General features: G+C 37.7%; 1 pseudogene; it reads left to right on the plus strand.

Annotated features, from left to right (window-relative positions):
• The first annotated feature begins 6,149 nt into the window (after positions 1-6,149).
• Positions 6,150-7,391, plus strand: LOC149912916 (uncharacterized; annotated as a pseudogene).
• The last annotated feature ends 14,627 nt before the right edge of the window (positions 7,392-22,018 follow it).

Raw genomic sequence — 22,018 nt, forward strand, 5'->3', positions numbered from 1 at the left:
TAACACAAACAGAATCAAATATGTTGTTTTAAACAGGGAGTAAGTGAGTAGGAAAATACATAAAGATGTAACTGATGGCAGAGAAAAAATAACAGCCAAGTGGAAAAACATCTATTTTAAAGAGAAATCTGCACTTCCAGAAAGTGCTGCTTTTGTTTCTGTATCTAAGATAATACAAAACAAGTATTGACTGACTTCAGCTGGGATAGAATTAATTTTCTTCCTGATAACTGGTATGGTTCTGTGTTTTAGAGTGAAGATGAGAACAACTTTGATTACTGTGATGGTGTGCTCCTCTCTGGCCGCAAACTTGCACCTTTGATCTGGCCATTATGCCCAAGCCTTGCTCAGGGCTAGTAACACTCTCTTACTAAGAGAGATAATGACCACAAATCTGTCTCAGAATGAGGATGCTGGGAGAACTAATAGCAAACACCCGAGAACCAATTTAGCATGCACTAAATATTATGATCTTATATATCATTTTATCCATAAATGGTGAGCAACCCAAGAGCCCTTTGAGCTCTTCCGCATAGCAGTGGGCTGCATGACAAGATGTCCCTATGAGAAGGGACACTTCTCAATGTTATGCTTGTGCAGAGATTCTTCATGTCTTGACATCAAGATGCCTGGCTGATATAAATTACTGGTAAGTAACTAATAGTTTGTTTTAATCTATGTTTGAATTGCTAAGGTAATTTCTTGGATTGGCTGTGCATATATGATCCCTTAGAGATCCATGTTGACTAAGTCTGGGACTAACGGATCCAGTGGCACCTAGGCTCCTTACCTCTCTGCTTCAAGGGGTTTAGAAAGCAAGGAAGTCCACTCTGAACCTCATGACTCAGTGAGAGGGTCTCCTGGATGCTCTATGCTGTAAATAGTCAAGTGTAACTTACCATCTCAAATCTTGCTACACTGTTTAATTTATGATTAAAGTTAGTTAAATCACTGTATTCTATCAATAAATACATTCCTAACTCTCACTTACATGTGAAATGTAGTTTCTATCCATGACAATAACACACTGATTCTGATCATGTCTTCACACTGTCATAGTGTAGAATAGTGCCCTGAGTCAGATACATTTCTCTTTTTGCATTGCCCTGACAGTGATTAAGATGGAGGTCTACAAGAAGCTGGAAGAGAACAGCTAGCAGAGCTGAACAAAACTGACCAATGAGACATCCCAAGGCATATGGTGTCATGCTGAAAAATGAAACTGGGGGGAGCTGGTAAGGAGGGGCTGCTATTGCTTAGGAATTGGCTGAGCATCAGTTGGTAGGTACATCACTTTGTGCATCACTTGTTTTCGTTTATTTATTCATTTATTTATTCATTTATTTATTTATTTTATTCTTGGGTTCTGGGCTTTTTCTCCCTTTCTTATTAAACTGCCCATATCTCAAAACATAAATTCTTGTACTTTTTCCTTTTTTGTTTTTTTCTATGCTACATTCCATGGATTTCTCTTGAGAATTTGCTATATTTAATTAATTAAACATGAACTGGATATGATACACAAGGTGAGAGAAAAGCACAATTCTGGCAAGATCTAGCTGGGCTGAAGTGCTCCTATCCCACTAGACAAGCATAAGACATTGTCGTAAGATGTTTTCCCAGTTGTGAACAAGACAACCTTCCCTAACAGCAGCAAAAGGTAAAGCTGAGTTTTGATGTGGAATTGGTCTGGTGGCAGATAAGCCAGCTGCAAATCACGCTTATATATAACTTACAATGGTTACTGTGTGAGAAGGAGATAGCAGACAAACTTAGGAGATAAGATTTTGTACTAAAAATCAGATACTTTCATTTGGACAGATGAAGAAAAGCCAAGACCATGATAACAATACAGAAGACAATTCCCTCTAAGAAGAACATGGAAAATGAGACAATTTCCTTTGTTCTTATTACTAGTAAGATTCTCTTTAAAGTTGTAGCAGCAACAAACAACATAACTGAAAGTCTTTCCAGTAAAGATCCTTTAAATTCCTGCCCTAGTGACGCAACATTTAGCATATGTCCAGTTCTGGGATCCCTGGTTCAAAAAAGACAAGAATCCTCTAGACAAGTCTACTGAAGGGCCACAAAAATGATTAAGGGCCTGGAGCATATCCTGTATGAAAAAAGGCTGAGTGACCTGAGTGTGTTCACCCTGAGGAAGGCTGAGGAAGGATCTCATTAATGTTTATGAATACCTAAAGGGAGGTAGAAGATAAATGGATGAGGCCAGGCTCTTCTTGGTAGTGCATAGTGATAAGCCAAGGAGCAACTTGAACATAGGAAGTTCCATACAGACATTTGGAAGAACTTCTTTACAGTAAGGTTGATGGAGCACTACAACAGACTGCCCAGAGAGTTTGCAGCCTCCTTCTATGGAGATATTTGAGACCCATCTGGACATCTATCTTTGTGACCTATTGTAGGGAACCTGTCTTAGCAGAAGAGTTGAACTTGATGACCTCTTGAGGTCTCTTCCAATTCCAGCAATTCTGTGATTCTACGATGACTAATTCTTTCAGCTCCCTGCATCTCTTACAGGCCTCAGGTGAGACCATGAAGCTGTTAGTTTCTGAGTATTGCTTCACTTCAGAAAAACAATGCATCTGCAGCTTTGCAACTGCCTCCTAGGCCTCCTGCTGCAAGATATGTGCTGAGGATGTAGAAAATACCTGTTCATCTTGTCTTTTGATACTGGTAACTTCTCCTTGTGACTTACATAGCGGGGAAAATAGCAGTGTTAGGAAATCTAGTGCCATGAGGGCTACAACAGCAGAAACAGTCCAGTTATCTTATAGAAGAAGATACTGATCCTAGACCTTATAAAAAGGAATCATTATGCTGATATTTCTGGGAGAGAGACTACAAGAGGAAAGTACAACAGTGCAGAAAATAAAAACCATTTCAGTATTGTTCTCTAACACTCACCTGCAAAAATGTCTCTTTTACAAATTGAGTAACAACATTTTTGTTGAACTTGAGCATAACTGAGATTTCATTTGGATGCTGTAAAATAAAATACAGGAACAGATGTATGTTCATATGTGTTCATCTAGCATGGGCAATTGGTTGGCAACAAAGACTTAATACATTTATTCTGACATTTAATAAGATCTCTTTGTATTTGCCATTTTCCACTGAGATTATATCGTCCCAAAAATGTTCCTTCAAGACATGAAGAACACAATCTCTTCCTCAAACAGCAGCAAGATCTTCAGTTATCTATACAACAAAAAAAGATGTTCAGGAAGCTAACTGCAATGCAGATGCACTTGGTCCTCCAAAACTTCCACCACTTCCCCAAATGTTTTATCATCTTATGTATTTTCCCACACTTTTCTTTCCTACTTCCTCCTGTTTTCTTGCTGTGAAAATGCTTCCACAGTCAAAGACACAAAGGTTAAGGACAATTACTTTGCTTCCAGTTCCATTTAAAACCCTTAGGCACATTGGTATTTTTTCTTGCACACTGAATATGGTGCAATCCATCAAATACTACCCATAAAAATATAGTGCTATTTATTTTCCTAAACATTAAAACACTAAAACATATATGTTAAGTGGCAATGGTTTCTAAATTCCAGTAAAACAGAAAGAAATCAAGTGCAAAAAATCTCACTGGGTTTAATGCAATTTTTTTTTAATTGAACCTGAATTCTAATGCTTCTCAGCACTTTCAGGAAAAAAAAAAAAAAAAAAAAAAAGGATGCAGACTTCCTTTAAGAACTGTAATACAAAATAAAAATATATATTAATGAAATCAGAAGGGAAAAAACATGATATTCTATCTATGCCAAATAATAAATAATATTTAAATACATTGTTATCTCACAGAGCAAAAGCCTTCCTAGTGTCAAAAGGAAAGCTGAATAAAGTGGTTTTGCCACCACTTCACTCACTTGAAAAATCTATGTCTGTTTCATAGAATAATCACTTGCCTTAATTTTTTCATTTTAAAGAACTAGCCAGGAAACCTATGTCATTTGCGGTGTAGTATACCACTTTATATATGTAGCTAATATATGCTTTCAGTTGAGTACCAATGAAGACAGATTCCAAGGAAGGGTTTGTTTAACTTCATACATTTTTCAGGGAAAATGTGCAATCATTATATCAGCTGCTACTGGTACTAATAGGAAGATGGATAAATACACTTTTAAAAAAGAAATTAGAAGTTCTCAATTTTCTGTTCACAAATTACCAATTAAGTTAGAATTTCTTCGTTTTTTTATTTCAAAATCTTTTTTGATTCAGAAATTCTGAGATTTAAGCAACAAGTCTAATGCTCTGTCTCTTTGGCCTTACAGAAATGCTGATAGTTCATGGGAAAAAAGGTCACTGAGAATAAGAAACAACTCCAATGGCTTGAATGTACTCTGAGTACATCCATTTCTGTTTGAATGTGTCCTTTCAGCACTGATAGACAAGATCTTACAAACTTGCAAGAAAATTTAAATATTCCACATTCCCTTTCAAACTTTTACAACTTTTATTTTCACATGTGTTTGTAACCCAACGATTTGGCCAGTTTTTTCGGAAAATATCAGACTCTTTGAATTATCACTGATTGGAAATGGTGGTAGAATCACTGGGAGACATAAGGAGTGGAATGTCATGGTTTTATGTTTTTTGGTTTTCAGTATTCCACATCAGAACATCATGTACTGGAATTAAAGTGATAATGCTCCAATTCCAGGTACCTATCCCTATACATTACGGAAGTCATGGGATCTGACCCTTCTGGGTGGGGCGGTCTCTTACTGCCTCGCAGTGGGTGCTGGAGGGTACTTTCCTAGCTGTTCCAAGCTTTTCAGGTTTGACTCGGTCTCAGGAACTCTCTCTCTCCTATCTTATTTGATTTATTAGTCTCAATCTCAATTAGATTGTATTATATTGTGTTATCTTGCATTCCGATATCATACTTAGTAAAATAAGTTTTCCTTCATAGATTGTTGCTGTTGGTTTTTTTTCCTCCCTTCCTTCCTTCCCATTTTGTGGGGCCAGGGGTGGGTGGGGGGACAGGGGCCTACTGCCCCTGTCACAGGCATAGATTGATCTAGTTAACTCCGTGACAGTTTTTGGTGGAGGATGCAGGCATAGCTGCTTTTTAGCTTTTGGAATGAATCTCTCTCTCTGCTCTTAGAGAGCTTCAGTAGGGAGCATTGTCAGTAGTTCAAGTTTTTGTGCTGGAAAACTTGACCTTGAAAGACTAGGTGTACTGCTGGTATTCTGGGATATTTGTAAACTTTGTGCACTGCTTACTCTGGGTAGTGCCTTTTTTTGATTTTCCCCCTCCTCTTGTTAGCTTCAATTCATTAACACCTTTTTAGCAGATAGCAGCTATGAACCCACCCTTTATTGTGGGGGTGCTGTGTAAGGGATTAAAAGTTATGGTGTTACTCACGACCTACTGGCCAACCTTCAGTGTCTTAATTACTTGTTGTGGAATTGTGTTCATATATAACCACATAAGGGCACTGATGGAGACACCTGTATGGTACCTATATTGGTACCTGTATGCAATGTGGTATAATATGAATTTTGACACTTGCATCCCAGATGGAATGGCTAATTTTACAAACAACTACATCCCAAATGGAATAACTAATTTTACAAACAACATGATGTTCAGACCTGTTTCCAGGCTTTCCTCTCGGTTTATCAGATGTTTTTTGAATACTGAGTTAATGCTCATGTTTGTGGGCGTAGCCCTGTTCATATCAATCTCCCTGAATGTATTCCTATACAGGCGTAAGTGGAAGGAGTCTCCTCCAAAACCAGAGAATGCTGACTGGCAGGGAATATGGAGAGGTTTAGGAAACATCTTAGAAGCATGGGGACCCGCAGTGTCATGGAATTTCACTCTTGAACACCTGTGGGATCCCAAGAAATTTGAGTCAGGGATGGTGCGGCTTACATAAATCTAAGGAGGTACAACTTATTTGGAGTTTAGATTGTGCTTACCGCGCCCTATATAATACTATTCTGGAGAGAGAGGGAGTTTCCGAGCTGAGGTTCAAGCCAAAGGGGAGAATCTCCAAGTCAAATCTGATCAATTACAGGAGACACCAGTAACAATATCAGTTGCCCCTGTGGAAGGCAAGAAATGGAAACGAGTGTCCTCGCATCTAGAATGGAGAAAAGAAGAAGCAGAGAAGGAGGTGGAGGAAGATCCAGGTGAGGGGCCCTCCTCAGAACCACCATCATTGGGAAAGGCAAAAGGAAAAACTAAGAGACATGCAGAAGAGAATGATGAAGAGGAAGTCTCTATTACTACTCGTCAGCCTCTGAAGATGACAGAAATCCAGGGCTCAAGAAAGGAGTTTACACGGCACCCAAATGAAACTCTCGTTTCCTGGTTAGTTCGCTGTTGGGATGGTGGGACCAGTAGCTTGTCTCTAGATGGTAATGAAGCTCACCAACTAGGAGCCATTGCCAGAGATCCAGCTATTGACGGAGGAATTAGTTGATGTTTGGATGGGGCTGCCTCCCTCTGGGAACGAGTGTTAATAGCTGTGAAGGAAAGGTACCCCTTCAAGGATGGCTTGAAGCCTGTGATGAAAAGGTGGGATACAGTTGAAAAGAATATCCAGTATTTGAGGGAAACAGCCGTGGTGGAAATGTTGTATCACCCTAACTTTGTTCCTAACCACCCACGCCAAGACCATGACCCTGAGAGAGTGAGGATGATGCCTGATATATGGCAGAAACAACAACAGCACCAGACAAATACGCCAGTACACTAATGGCAACGTTTAACAGATACCAGGACCAACAGAGAAGACCCTTAGTTTTTGAATTGATTCTTACACTCCAAAGCTATGAACAACAGCTACCCCCAACTCATGCTTCCATTTCCGCCATCTCACAAATAACGGACCAACTGAATGAAATGCAAGAGCAAGTGTCTTTACTGATTAATCGTGACAAACCTGTAGAAGTATCAGAAATGCTTGATGAAGATCAGGATAATCAAAAGAGTCTAATGAAGGAGCTGATAAAACTAATGCAGATCCAACTAATTAAAGATGATGAGCCCTTTTTCTCACGTGCGCCATCAAAAACCTCAGCTGTTAGAGGCAAATACTTTCCAGCTCCAGTAAGGAATCCTACATTGTGAATTGCCTTGTGGCGTTACTTACATGACCATGGAGAAGACATGAGGAAGTGGCATGACCAAGCTACTCCTATACTACGAGCATGGCTGAGAGAATTACAAAGCAGATCAACCACCAGTGCAGTTGCTCTGGTTACCACAGGTAATGAATAGAGGGGCCCTGCCCTCAGTCAGGGGGGGAAAGGGATAATAGAGTTTATTGGACTGTGTGGATTCGATGGCCTGGCACATCAGAATCACAGAAATATAAGGCATTGGTGGATACCGGTGCACAGTGCACTCTGATGCCCTCGAGTTATGAAGAGACAGAATCAATCCGTATTTCTGGAGTGACTGGGGGCTCTCAAGAATTGACTGTGTTGGAGGCCGAGATAAGCCTCACTGGTAAGGATTGGCAAAAGCACCCTATTGTGACTGGTCCAGGGGCTTCATGTATACTAGATATTGATTACCTCAGAAGGGGGCATTTCAAGGATCCTAAGGGGTACTGATGGGCCATTGGAATAGCTGCTGTAGACACAGAAACTGTTAAGCAGCTGTCTGTTTTGCCTGGCCTGTCAGAAGATCCTTCTGTTGTGGGGTTGCTACGAGTAAAAGAGCAACGGGTACCAATTGCTATAAAAACAGTGCACAGACGGCAGTACCGCACAGAGATTCCTTGCTCCCCATTCATAAGTTGATTCGTCAACTAGAGAGTCAGGGAGTGATCAGCAAAACTCACTTGCCTTTTAACAGCCCCATATGGCCAGTGCGTAAAGCCAGTGGAGAATGGAGGCTGACGGTGGACTACCGTGGCCTGAATGAAGTCACACCCCCATGAGTGCTGCTGTGCCAGACATGTTAGAACTCCAGTATGAACTGGAATCAAAAGCAGCCAAATGGTATGCCACCATTGACATTGCTAACACTTTTTTTCCATTCCTTTGGCCAAAGAATGTAGGCCACAGTTTGCTTTCACCTGGAGGGGCATTCAGGTGGAGGCCTCACCACCCTTTCAGAGAAGAAATTTTTCCTAATATTCAACCTGAATCTCCCTTGATGCATCTTGAGGCTATTACCTGTAGTCTTGTTTCAATAACAACTACATTTTTCTTATTATTTTAAGAAAATCATATGCCATTGAGAAAGGTAGATTACTATCAGAGACAGATGAGGAACAGAAAATATACAGACCATGTGAAAAATCTTTACTTTCAGATAATACTATTTAGTTCTGTCTAAGAGTACTCTATGTGTTGGATACAAGTAGTAAGAGGAACAGACTAATTTTGTTAAAATTAGTAGTGCCTTTCATCATAATAATTATGTCTAAAGTTATATTCCTCAAGGTTATTAAAACTCAAGTGTTTTTTTTCTCCATTACTAGCAAAAGAAGTCCTACTAACCTGCCTACTTATGTTTAAATTACATTGACTCTCCTTATTCTGATCTTCAATCAAAGTGGAAGTTCTTTCATGATTTCTCCATTGTCACTCTTGTTTGTAAATGGAGGGAATTTGACATTCTTTCATTTCTCCAAATCTCTTCACTTTCTTCCACATTCAGTTTATTGATGGGAATATCCTGAACATCCTGACATAATTTCTACTACTTTGACCTCCACTTTCTCCATGCTATTGTGAAGCACTTTCTATTTCTTTGTTACAGGAACAGTCAAAGAGGATTTTTTCCTTCCTTCCTTTACCGTTGCAAACCTCAGATGTTCTTGGCTTCTGTAGAGCAATTAAAATCATTATGTACAATTCTGATGAAGTCATCTGATAGCTGAGACTTCATACAAGTATTTTGGTTAACCTTGATGTTGCAGCTTTCACTAGCAGAGTAACTAGCAACATCAGTAACACACCAAAATTTTGTTCGAGTACAATGAGGCAGGAGAGGTTTATGTCATTCTTATATCTGAAAAATTATGCTATGAAAAATATTCCCTGTTCTTTCATATTGCCTGCTAACACTTAGAAGACTTGTCTCAAACAGGTCCTCAGAATCTAACACCACGTTTCTGTTGATAGAAACAGTTCAGAATACAATTGCATTCTCATAGAGTTTGTTTCCTGTGCTTTTATTTCTTACAGTGAGACATGTATGGGGTATAGTGAAGCTTCATCCTAATCATTTACGGCTTTTTATCATTTGGTATTATTAATACTAGCAAATATTATATTCAAATAATTCCACATGGTGTCTGAGGATTGCATTGAAATTATATTCCCAAATTAGTGATATCTATTCCATACTTGCTGTTTCTTTTCCAGTGATAAAAGATATAAAAGATATAAAGAACTTAATTTCACAATATGTTAAATTTAATGGAAAGATGCAGTAGGAGCACTCTTCCAGTTAATTAAACAATAATGCCTATAATTAGATTTCATTTTGATGCTGATAATTATCACATTTTCTTAGGCAGAAAAATGCAAAGTTCATTTGAATCTTAATACAGTATTCTGCAAACATAGATCAAGGTAAGATGAAATATTTGAAGTAATATGAAATATTCAATGTAATAAAAATGAAAGGGGAAACTGTTGTGTTACGTCTTTTAATCTCCCATCAGTTAATCAAATTGAGTAATAGAGACAAATTACAGCAGAATATCTACTCAAATAAATATGAAGCCAGTGGATAAAAGTCATTATGCTGAGCATAAGACTGAATGCCTTCTTGAAACACAGTGACAGGCTACAAAAAAAAAAAAAAAGTGTATTAGAACTCTTTATAGAGACTGACACTCACATTTTGGCTCTAAGTATATAAAATAAAGAAGGCTTGACAAATGTCACACTCAAAAGTACTCTGAATCTTCCTCACTCAGGAAATACCAAATGTAGTAGTCCCCAAACCTCATTTTAATACTGCATGGTAATGGTTTACTTCCCTCCCAATAGTCTGATATGCATAGCCCAAAAGGAATAAGAAGTACTTAGCTATTCTCAAAATGACTTCATATAGCTTTTCAGACTAATATAAGGGCATAAGGTAGATAACCAAGTGTACTTGCCTGGTAATTGCAGAGGGGGAGATGTAGAGTCAAATATCGCAATTTGAGCAGAGGCTGAATGAATTAAGGGGAGCAAAGCTTAATGGTAGCAAACAGAAACCACCAAATATTTCAATGGTTGACCAAATTCTGTTTATATGTTTGTATACTTAGAAGAGATAGAAAAGTACTAAACCAGCCTCAGAAATGCCATTTTACTCCTAGTATGTCAAGTAGCATATGAATAAAGCTGGGAATTTAAGAATGCAAAATGAGTTTGGTTTGGTACAATTACAGTAAATTTTAGAAAACTGTTTGCTTTACCAGATAATTACAGCCTCTTAAAATGTCTACGTACATTCCTTTTCATATTAATGAGTACTGACATGACTTTTGTAGCTGCTTGTGCGATTAATTTTCCCAAAAATTCACAGTATGAAGAAAAGCTAAACTCCTGTGGCAATCCATTTTTTTTTCTGGTGTTCCCCAGTGATGGCAAATATTGCCTAAAGAGAAAGGAAGTTATTTTCATTGAGAAGTAAGTAAAATTGAAGAAAGCAGACTCAGAAGTGTTGGATCTAGTATTGGGAATATAAGTACATCAGCCGTGGACTCTGCAGAGGAGGGAGTTGATCATCAAAAGAATCAGAAACTTAGAAGTAGAATATAAGAAAGCATTTTAATTTTCAATATATTTATTAAAACATTTTTTAAAGGCGCAACAACAACACTGGTGGCATATTTGATCTTGTTTTTGTGACTCTAATGCATCCATCTGTTTTGATGGCTGCATTTCTTAGTGAGGTCTCACTGTATTCATCAGAGATTTTTGATGAAATTTCCTTTTTGTGTACTTCACCCCTGAAAAAAATTGTTGACAAATGTGCATACCGCAAAAAAATCAATGACATTTTTCTCTGGTAAGAGGGTTCCTATGAAAGTGGTGACGAGACGCGATCAGATTTTTGAGCTGAACATCTTCTTGCAGCTCTACAGCTTTTATTTGAAAAATTGTGGGCAATATATTTATACTAACTGAAAGTGGAGTCACATATATAAATTCATGATTTTTTTTGGCAATCTTGCAGCCTGTTCTCAAATTCCAGTAACAAAATGGAAAGCAAGGCTGCATCTTTTTGGCTGCTCACAGGACTGTGTTTAGGCAATGCATCAAAATGCACACAATTATTAGCCATAACTTGAATTAGTACTGCACTGCACGGTCCCCATGCCCTGGTTTCAGCCCAGACAGAGTTGACAGGACACCAATGTGTGGTTGCTGTTGAGCTATGGTTGTGAGCCTGGGGCCAGGCCAAGCCGCAGAGCAGAGGAGCCACCACTTTTACAGGGGACAGCTGCATTGCAGCGCAGCCCATGGCCATGATTTGGACACACCTGACCTAATCTTTGCATTACATGAAGAATACTAACCAGAAAAGTTTAACTTTTTACTTCACTTTATCTATTGACTTCAGCTTTCTGAACTGAGATTGTTACTGAGTAGTTCACAGGCTTCTTTTCTGACTTATTAGAATTCAGAGCTAAAGAACTTTAAAAAGTTTGTTATGTTTTCCCCACTCTACATGCAAATGGAGGTATTTGCTAGTGATAGATTTCATCTGCCATAGTTAGTTGTAACTTCTAACTTTTTTTGTATACTGATTTACTTGTACTGTTTAGCTGAATAATAAAAGTAGCCCAGCGACAAAAAATTCTGGTCTGAAGGCATTAAAAAAGCAAAAGGAGCCAGAATGTGCTCACAGCCAAAGTATGGTTAACTCCTACTCAGAATCAGTAATATGGCATAGAGTGTAAAAAATCTACATGGTGTGACTATACTCATATCATAGATATACTCCGTAATTACAAACAATAAAACATTGAAATAAATCATCTCTTCACCTAAAAGAAAATAGAATTCTAACAAGACTAATATCCTATGAGGTTACAAATTACTTCTTAAAGTAATTGCTACAATAGAATTCTGATAGTATTTACTTGATATCCAGAAAATGTATTTGCTCACTCCAATGGAAACAGTAGTTTATTTAGGAAATGCTTTTTATATGAATTATTTTCCTGTATCTACAGAGAAGCATATCATTTTCATTATCTGAAACTGCTTCCAGAAGTTAACAGCTTCTGGAATTTATTTCCAAACACACATGCTGTGACAGCTAAGAAGAAAAGGAAAAAGTAAAAAAGCACCGGGCAGTAAATACCGCCCCCAATCACCTTCCAGCTCTTCATGTTTTTGTTAGCAATCTCATATATGCAGCCATACTTCAAGTCCACAGCTTTAACATCCCACCAGTTTGTGCCTGCTCCTCTGTCCTCCTCTGCTACACAAATAGAAAGTGATGTTCTCCAACAGCTTGGTCATGGAAAACCTTACTCTTGACTCTGTTGTTCCATTCTACAACCTTTGTGATAACTTCTGGCAAATTACATACAGGAAAAAGAAAGCATTTCAATAAGCAGTTCAATAATAGATTGTTACTCTTTGAGACCAAATAAACCTACTCCAAAATCTGGATATCATACAAAAAATTAGTCCAAAGCTTAAAACTTTACAGACTTCCTTATCAGGAAAAGCAATGATCCACATGCATTTAGGAGTTAGGCTTTGACAAAGAAAAGTGCTAGAGGTAAAAATATTTCACTTTTGTTGTGATGTTTTTTAATTCTTAGTACTAAAGGAAAAGTCTGAAATACAAGGAGTCACCCAGAACCTAACAGAACAACAGTACCTAAGCTTTAATGCCACTGTTTTAATCAAAATTAATTTAATCTTAAATCTGATCTAGTGAAATCAAGTCAATAGCTGGCTGTCATTTGTATTCAAAAACTATGTATTGCTTCACACAGTGTTTGTCAGAATAAGTCATGTCAATGAAAACTGCCCTTTTCACGTGTAGCTGCAAAAATATAAAAGGTTGCAGGGAAGAAATCATGTGGCATATTATACTCATCATCTGAAAGGTCCTAATAATCCTTGAGGTTATTGAATAATTAGGGTTCATCAATCCTAATCAACTTCATCACTAAAAACCCCCAAAGTCAGAATGGATGAGAGCAAGGTAAGGTTGCTTCATCAGAAAGATATTTCAGGGAAAGAATAAGAGCAACTATATGTGAGGAGCAGTGGTAGGTTGACATGCCATAGGCTATCACACAGGCTGAGAAATACATAATCAAGAGACACAAGTTTGCCATAGCTTGGAGGCATCACATTGCTGGAACGGAGGTGGAGGGCAAAGGGATCCTCCTCTATGTCCACGTGAATTGTACTACTGCTACAGAACATGCCCTAGAATGAGCAGTAGAGTGCTAGCTGGAAGGCTGGAGTACTCAGCTATGTCTCACAAAAAGGAGAAGGATTAAGGCTGCTTCCTTCTGCCTGGAAACACTGGCAGCCAGTATTTATGTGTCTCCTTTTTTGACCTGAGGCAGTGTTTCTCCTGGCTCCTGAGCTCAACAAGGCATAGCTAAGGTCAGGATTTTAAAAGGTCATGTTTAATAGAATTTGAAACATGCGTAGCATTGAGCACTGGCTCAGTTATTATGTGCTCTAGAGATATTTCTAGTGCAATATCCAAAGGAACAATTCCAGAAAAGAGAGTGAACAGGCCCAATAGAGTAGAATATTTTGCACAACTCTAAATGCTGGGCACACAAGAGGAAAATTGGCTTTCAGTGGTTGTTTGTAAACACCAATTTGCATTTGCACTCAACCAATTACCCTGGAAATAGGAAGAGAAAGTAGATATGATGCAAAGATATTCAAGAATGTTAATTTTGTGGGATTTTGCAAAATAACCTAACATGCTCACACTAAATAATTTCTAAATAATTTTTATATTTTAGAAGCAACATCAAAACCTAATAAATCTAAAGCTGGTGTTTGAAATCAGAGACTACCTTACACCATGTTATCTCTAGAGGCAGCACAGGGAGAGAAAGTGAGAGGTAGTATAATTCTTTATTCCTTTTTTTCTTAAGTAAAAGGAGTTCCTTTTCCATGTCATACTTCCACAGCTTCACTTCCAGAGTTGTACTAATGAATCAAAGAATAGAAAATCAGGGCCCTCTTCGACATAAATGATTCAAATGAAAAGAACATGTTCATTTTACTTAAGAAATTTACTTTCAGACTGGCAAGTCTAAAAAAGTTTACAAACTGATAAGTACTTCTTGCCAGTTAGAAGCTATGAAAAATGTTTAGAAATTAGCTTTTATTTAAGGCTGGCCTTTTGTAGCATACCAAGGCTAATGTTCATCTCACTAAAAAATGGATCTTGGAAAAGTATTTATTTGATAATAAATAATGTATCCCTTGAGACTTATTCTTCTTTCATTTTTTTAATGTGCATGTGCTGTCATTTTCTACAGATCAATGACATTTTGGTCTGATTATCACTCAAAATTATCTATCCATTTTCTGCTTTAACATTTATTTGTCACTTTACAGGTCTTTTAACTAAGACTCACTTTCTGCAAGTGTTCTAATGCAGACAGTATTTCAAGCAGATTGTAAACCCTTGTAAAACTATTTGTAAACCCTTCATTAACACACTTCCTGTCTAGCACACACTTAAGACACTTAAGAAAAGCACATGCATATAAATGTGCTTTTCTCCTTTACGTATATGGTGAGAAGCATAACATTTGTGTGTAAATGCAGAGTGTTAAGCTGCTGCAAGACAGGGGACTTCTGGTGATTTTGGATGCATATAAGGCAGGAGCAGAGAGCAAACATTCCCATAGCTATCCCTGCTCCATAGTAGGGGGCAAGGGTAAGACTTCACATAATTTCCACATCTGATACCTCATGGATGATGCAGGCACATTTGGCTACAGCTTAGCCAAAGGATCAGGGATAGCTCTTTGTTTTGAAAATCACAATTGAAGACATAACACATTTTGCAGATGAGCAATTTAATCTTGTACAGAGTAATTTTGTGTTTCCATGACTCTGAACAGTTCATTTGACATTCAGAAGAGGAGCATAGAGTAGAGACTGTATTTGAAGGCCCAGCAGTCTAGATGTTCATTCTGCCCTCAGGTGCACTGGCACTGCAGTCCTCACATGTAAAAGCCAGGTTCTCCCAGCCATCCCAGCTCAGCTGGCCATCATCCTCTTTCACTGCCAGGACAACACTGCTGGCCAAACCTCTCTGCAAAGAAACAGCACTGATTGCATTGCCCTTCCTCTTCTGGTGTTCAGTGACATGGCGAATGCATGGTATATGCTATGTGGCATAATTACAGCTTCATTTCTTCCAGGATTTTATATTTTTATTAGTTGTTTCATGACTTATTTTGCAAACAGCAAGCATCAAAAAATTACAGTGCTAATTCTCCTGATACTCAGAACAGTCTCTAATGATTACTCTTTGATTTAGATAATGCAGATTATAACATACAAATAAGATGATAAGATAAATCTGTAACACAGTAAAACATTGTGTAAAAGTGCTTATTTTTATAAAAATAGGCTTGCCTGAATAGACTTTAAAGAACAAGACTTTCAGTTTCTTACGGAATGTGGAACAATGAGTTTCATGATTGCTTCTTGTTGCAGTTCTGTGTTGAACTTGTGGAAAAATTATTGAAATTTTATCAAATCAAAGCACCCTTGCTTAAAAAATAAAAAGAAAAAGAAAGAAAAAGCAAAAAGTGAACTTCCTCAAAGAAATCACAGATGCAAGAAGCTCCCAATAGCAAATAATGAATAAGATGGAATAGGCTGACCAGGGAGGTGGTGGAGTCACTGTCCTTGGAAGGGTTCAAGAAATGTTTAGATGTTGTTCTGAGGGACAAGGTTAGTGGGAAATATTGGTGATAGGTGGGTGGTTGGACTGGATGACCTCAGAGGTCTTTCCCAGTTTTAGTGATTCTATGATTCCGTGAAAGAAGGTATCCACACCATAAAGAAACAAGAAAGAAAGATGTCAGTTGCAGGAAACTGGAAGAAACACCTCTTATTCTTACCAGATGCCTTGCATTGAGAGCTCCCTCCAACAGAATCTATAAGGACATGCACTTTTATTATCACAGAAGTACCCTCAGCTAGTGCACATTATTCTGGCAAACTAATCTCAGTGTAAAATCTCCTTGAGCTACACTTTATGTAGGAAACTGAGTATTTTAGCTTAAAAATAAACACTTAGCAGATTAACACATTGAAACCTGCATCTCCAGCAACTGTAGAGAAATTATCTGGTCAAATATCCCATTTTGATGAGACTGCTTTCTACCACAGAACTACACCATAAGCTCTGCCCCACTTCGGTCACCCACTCTTGAAAAGCTGAACACAAAAGGCATAAGTAATCTGAAATTTGCTGTTAAATTTCATCCTTGCACTGACTGTAGTGTTAGTTCACTTTATTTTGAAATCATTCAGACTACCCATCTTCAGGAGGAATGTGAAGCACCAAGAAAATAAAAACACTGGAATATATATCTTTATATTTATTATACAGGGATATTTTGACTCATTTAGAAATCCAGCATAAATTCTCCCTTCTTTCAATATTTGAAAGAGTTGTCATAATGCTTTACTCAAGAGCATCAGCTCTGACAAGCATTCTGCATCCATCTTGATACTGTGTTATAAGAACTGAGCTTGTTTAAATGTAATCAGACAGTATTCTTTCCACAACTTTAAATAAAACATGGTTAGTATTTACTGCTTTTTTTTTTCAAGAAGTGAAACATGTTTATAGTCAGAAACATCCATTAGAATGTTTTATGCTAAAAAGTGTGTAGATTTCACTAACCAATAATCAGAACTGATTTGTCAATTAGCAACTAAGTTACTAATTATATAGCAGCACATTTGCATGGAAATCTTAGCTGCATTACTGATAAGACTGACTGGCTTAATTTTCCCCTTCACATTTGATCCATTCTTAGACATTCACAATAGGCATTAGCTTAGTGCCATAAGGAGTATTGGAATAGATTTTATAAGGTACAAACAGTATTCTTACACAAGAATTTGATTTATTCTTTTATATGTTAAAGCTGTAACAACATTATAAGTTCAAATGGGAAACTAGTTCAGGTTTCATACATGAAAAAAAGATTAAGCTATGTTAGCTATATACATAGACTTGTATTTCAGATGGCTTTTTGAAATAAACAGGGAAAACTTTTTTACTCCTTCAGCTCATCCATGGTCAACTGACACTGTAAATGATTCCTACTTCTGCGTCCATATTAAAACCACTAATGATTTCTGATGATCTTTTAGAACTCAAATCAATCATGCTCACACATACAGCTTTGAAAAAACAAGCTCTTAGGAAATTCAGACTTCTTTATCATAGGTTATGAACTTGGATTGAAAGACAAATGTTTTTCACACAGTATCTGAACTGATAATGGATACAGAGGGATGCTATTTACGAGCATTTTAGCTCTGAGTTAGTGAGAAACAGAATGGCCATGTATATGCCATTCTGTTATATATTTGCCTCATTAATGTTTGTTTTGACTGTGCAAGACCAGAATAACCTTGAGTTCAGGACCTGAGCCCTTTTTCCATTATCAAAGCTCTGTACAGAGTGTTAAAATTTTTGAGCTTTGGCCATCTGCAAATATTGGGTCGATACCCACAGTCAGACACTTCGCTCAGTCTAATACTTCCAGAAAAACAAAATTCTGAAACTCTTACAAGCATTGTTTTTGAAAGCCAGAGGCTGTTGCAGACATTCACTCACTGTTCTGTACTAATTCAGGTATTTGCAGGCAGAGAAGACCTGCCTTTGAACTTAGAGCAGCTTGGTACTTTTTTATAGCTGCAATGCTAAGATAATTATCTTCCAGTGTAACCTCTGGGGACAAGCTTGACATCGCAATAAAATTTCATCAGTCTAAACTAGCTCCTGGAAGCATACAGCTAAGGTGGCATAATTGTTTAACTCCAATCCAGTGAGCAATTCAAAATTTATCATCAACAGTGTCAAACTGGAACAAAAAGCTTTCCACAGAAATATTTATTATTATTATTATTATTACTGAAATATTTTTCAGAAATAGCAGAAATATTACTAGTCTCATTATAAATTCTGTCACCAGAGGAAAAAAAAAGTGTATATCACATACATAAGTAACTCCTGATGTTTTGTTGCCAAGATCACCCATTTTCTTCTCTTTTCTTTTAACCCTCTACTCCATCTGCTTTACTTACATAATAATAGCTCATTGCTCTCCACTCCTCTGGGGCCTCTTGCATATCTGCTTAACCAAGAACATATTTATTCTTTAAATGGTCCAAATCTGTCACTCTCTTGTGTCACTCCAGCTTTCACAAGTTGTTATTTGTGAAATGTATGTTCTCAAATACAATTCACAGCCTTATGGTATATTCCCAACAGCCAGAAATGTTTCTGCAAACTGTGGTCCTGGCTTAATTCTTGAACATGAAATTACATTCTACTATTTAATCCATTGTTACTTATGGAGGTTTCTGGGACAAGTTTGTTTTTGTTTAACCAAATGAAAATGCTTCTAAATGACTTGTTCTGCTGTATATGGTTTCCTGGATTGCTTTCTTCTGCTCACCCTATACCACCACCTACTTCATTCATTTGCCCCTTGTTTAAAAATTTTAAAAAATGTATTTAAGAGTAAGCTTAAGTTCCTTAGAGTAGCAAATCACAGAATCACAGAATGGCCAGGGTTGGAAGGGACCTCAAGGATCATGAATCTCCAACCCCCCTGCCATATGCAGGGCCACCAACCTTCCCACCTAATGCTAGACCAGGCTGCCCAGGGCCCATCCAATCTGGCCTTGAACACCTCCAGGGATGGACGGTGCATCTACAACCTCTCTGGGCAGCCTGTTCCAGCACCTCATCACTCTCTCTGTAAAAAACTTCCCCCTCACATCCAACCTAAATCTTCCCTCCCTCAACTTCATTTGCTCTTGTTCTGTTGTTATCTGCCCTTTCAAAGAGTTGATTCCCCTCCTGTTTGTAGGCTCCCTTTAGGTACTGAAAGGCTGCAATGAGGTCTCAGCCTTCTTTTCTCCAGCAAGCCCAGCTCCCTCAGCCTGTCTTCATAGGAGAGGTGCTCCAGCCCTCTGATCATCTTTGTGGCTCTCCTCTGGACCCTTTCCAACAGCTCTTTGTCTTTCTTGTACTGGAGGCCCCAGACCTGGACACAGTACTGTAGATGGAGCCTCACAAAAGCAAAGTAGAGAGGGACAATCACCTCCATGTCCCTGCTGGCCACCCCTCTGCTGATGGAGTCCAAGATACCATACCAATACGTCTACTTACATGATTGTTCATATTTGCTTTACCTATATGCTCTTTCAAAGGTGATTAAAATTTTAAGCCTTTAGATATTAAAAGAATAGAAGCGTAACATCAAAGCTCTGTTTTGTTTTCTCACAGTAGTGCTTGATAAGCTGATCATGAAACTGAATGATTTTTCAGAGCTTCTGGCAATGTTATGAGTCATCTGTTTGTTCTCCTCTTGTTCTTTTTCCAAGAGTAGCAATTCACCATTTGTGAATCACCAGTCAGGATTTAGATGTTTCTGATGAGTCATACTTAACCTAATAGAAAGAAGGATGTTTAGAATACACAAATTGTGCACTTTAACCATGGTATGTTTAGACATTCTTGATTGGAACACAAAATTACATACTTCAGTGACAGAAGAAAATCAAACGCTGAACTATTTCCTCTACTTTAAACTCTGCACAAGCAAATTCATCCCCATCCTCTTGATTCATTTAAAAAACAGTGGTCAAAGAATATGCTAACAATCTGCCTTCCGTTCCAGAAATTCCCTGTGAGGAAAAGATATTCATGATCAGCATTCACTCCCACCTGACTGCACAGAGTACCTGTAGTAAATGGGAAAACAGAATTGTCTTCTGTGCTCCTAAAATTCCACTCAGATGTGGGAAAAGGTCTTGCTTTTCTGAACAGTGAGTGTCAAAGAGCCTGAAATGTGCAAATTGAAAAAAAGTTGCTTTGCTGGAAGCATGTTCTCAAAATCATTTGTTAGCTCCAAGGGGCATGCTGGTGGAGATACTGAATCTAAATCTATGTACAACAAACACAATCTTGATTTGTCAGCAGGAGGACTACGGCTGCTCTCAGAAGCTCCTGACATTTTATCTAACTGGATTTCTGATGAACCTTTCTTCTCCAGTACTGACACATCAACAGAAATTTCTGTCTAGGTCTTCAGTCACTGAGAAAGGGACACCTGAAAATCCACAGAATCATAAAATCATAGAATGGCTTTGGTTGGAAAGAACCTTAAAGACAATGTAGTTCCAACCCAGTACTGTTGGCAGGATTGCCTTCCACTTGTTGAGGCTACCCAGGACTGCATTCACACTGGCCTTTTATGAAAAAAAGAATGCCATAAAAAAAGCAATGTGAGGGGTGGGTAAGCTTTAGTTTCATTTGTTGTAATAAAACTTTGAAGAGAACTGACAAATACTATGTAAGGTATCACTAATAAAAGCAATTTATAGTTACATTAAAATGTACTTTTCTTCCTTTAAATCTCTTCAGGGGTGTAAAGAGAGGGCACTGAATTTTGTTCACATACTGCTGGATGTCTGAATTAGCAAAGCACAGAATGAGTAAGGTTCAAGCACATTCCTATCAAATAACTGATAATCTATCTTATTAAATCATGAATTAGTTACTTTAAAAATTTTAGATCCCTTTATTAAGACTTGGCTGAAAGAAAACCTTATGCATTTATGTGAGGTGAAATTTACCACTAAAAAAGTAAAAATGAATAGAGGTTTCAGGTATGTCTGATGCAAAATACCAGTAAAGACTCTATAAAAACACTTAATTTGCTCATTTAGATTCTAAAATGAATATGGACAGAATGGCAACATGTTGTACCTTAAACTGCTGTATATGAGCACGTCTGCAAAATGAACAAAGCAAAAATGGAATTAGTAAATCCTTTGTATTCAAATCTAAGTCTACTAACAGTTTTAACTATTGGGTAGATCACCACATGCATGAAGATGCATAATTTATTGTCATTGCATGAAACAATGTTTTCTAATTCCACAATATTTCAACCTCAAGTAGCATACAGTCATTCCAAGGTTGGTAGGGTCCATGCTGATAGGTCACTATTCACTGTGTTGGGTACTGCAATGTACACCTTAAATAAGAGGAAAGAAAAAGAAAGATTAAGAGTTACACCAGAAATTGATGTGACAGCTGGAAGTGCTCCTGTTTCAGAATACACTCCTGCAGAAAAGCATTCTTCTCACTATTATATCTAACAAGTGAAAGACTGACTCTAAACCAAAGGATGGCCAGCAACAAAACTTGGGCTGTGAACTATGTCTGCCATGTTTTGCTTTCATGCCCAAAGCCCTTAGAAAATCATCCTCAACCTGAAAAACCAAGAGAAGTGATCATCAGAAGTACTTTTAAGAAGATAAATCTTGTGTAATTGAGAAGTGTGGCCACAATGACTGTGATAATTATGCAATCTACATAATCATACATGCATCATAAACTAAATAATCTGGAAAATATCTCCAATTATCTTTCGAGCCAAATAACAACAAAGAAAGCAGAGGTTTATTACTTGACAGGAAATGCTCCAATGCGCTCCATATCTATTCCATGTCACTATGGTATTATAGCTTAATTTGCTTCTTGTAAATATATCCAGATTTATAACAGAAGTAAATGGCATTGAATTGTGGCACTATTTCACATTACCATATGATACAAACTGGGGCATTACCACTGAACATATGATATCCAAAGACCTGCCTCCTCTCCATATTTCATCCCTTTATTTATTGAATGTGGTTCCAGAGGGCAAATCTACTCTGAGTTGCTTTTCATCTCTAAAATAAGACGGTGATATGGGTCCCACAAAATAATTCCTAAGTTACATCC

This window comes from Phasianus colchicus, chromosome Z (assembly GCF_987193195.1).
Source record: "Phasianus colchicus chromosome Z, bPhaCol1.hap1.1, whole genome shotgun sequence".
NCBI lineage: Eukaryota > Metazoa > Chordata > Aves > Galliformes > Phasianidae > Phasianus > Phasianus colchicus.